Here is a 1,084-nt window from a genome sequence, read left to right as displayed (position 1 = left end):
CCAGCTCTGTCTCCAAAACAACCATTTCAAATCTGCTCTAAGAGCAGAGCAGGGTAAAAATGTGTGCCATTATATCAAGTTACCTTGCCCCTGCTAGAACAGCTGTTGATCCCAATCTTGGATTTAAAAAAAAAAAAAAAAAAAAGAAGTGATTTTTCAGCCCTGGCCAGTGTGGCTCAGAGTTTAAAGTGGTGTCCCATGCACTGAAGGGTCATAGGTTCGATTTCTGGTCAGGGCACACTCTTAGGTTGCAGGTTCTGCAGGCGGCAGCCAATCAATAATTCTCTCTCATCATTGATATTTCTATCTTTCTCCCTCAACCTTCCTCTATGAAATCTATATATTTCTTTGTTATTGAAAATCAAATATAAAAGTTAGTTACCTAAATTTGCATATATAATAACAGAAAGGGTCTTGGATAAGTTGCAATAGCCTCTGGCCATGCTCATTAAAATTTTTCTCCTCCCTGCTACAGAGAATGGTATATATTTAATTATTGAAAACGTGTAAAACCAATTTCATCTTATATTGGTTTTAAAGCAAAAATTCTTTACTCTTGCAAGAAAACATTAGCAACCTTGATAATGTTTAGTGCCATAAAGTTTAAGGTCCTGCAGGACTTATAGTACAAAAGACCTTAGTAATTCTTTTTGGCATCTTATTATATTAAATATTTTTAACTCAAATTCTGCCTTTGGTCTTAAAACAAACAAAGAAACAGTCAATCATATGCTGTATAATACTATGGTTAGTGAACTTTTGTCTTGCCATAGCTGGAAAAGAGCAACCAGTTGAGGAGTTACTAGTTTTTATTAAAACTGTCTTAGTGCACCAAAACTACATTTGTAAAACATTTATTAAGAAGTGATTTTTCGCCGGAGCCGGTTTGGCTCAGTGGATAGAGCGTCGGCCTGGGGACTGAAGGGTCCCAGGTTCGATTCCGGTCAGGGGCATGTACCTGGGTTGCGCGCACTTCCCCAGTGGGGAGTGTGCAGGAGGCAGCTGATCGATGTTTCTCTTTCATCGATGTTTCTAACTCTCTATCTCTCTCCTTTCCTCTCTGTAAAAAATCAATAAAATATAT

The 1,084-nt window shown here is 37.8% G+C and overlaps 1 protein-coding gene across 1 annotated transcript in view; it reads left to right on the top strand.

The window, feature by feature from the left end:
* LIMS1 (LIM-type zinc finger domains 1) overlaps nt 1-1,084 on the top strand; it is an 84,587-nt gene that overhangs the window by 1,000 nt on the left and 82,503 nt on the right. The gene's annotated exons all lie outside the window — the stretch shown is intronic.

This window comes from Myotis davidii, unplaced genomic scaffold (assembly GCF_000327345.1).
Source record: "Myotis davidii unplaced genomic scaffold, ASM32734v1 scaffold979, whole genome shotgun sequence".
NCBI classification, from domain to species: domain Eukaryota; kingdom Metazoa; phylum Chordata; class Mammalia; order Chiroptera; family Vespertilionidae; genus Myotis; species Myotis davidii.
The sequence above is the reverse complement of the archived record's forward strand: the minus strand, read 5'-3'. Positions and strand labels throughout refer to the sequence as shown.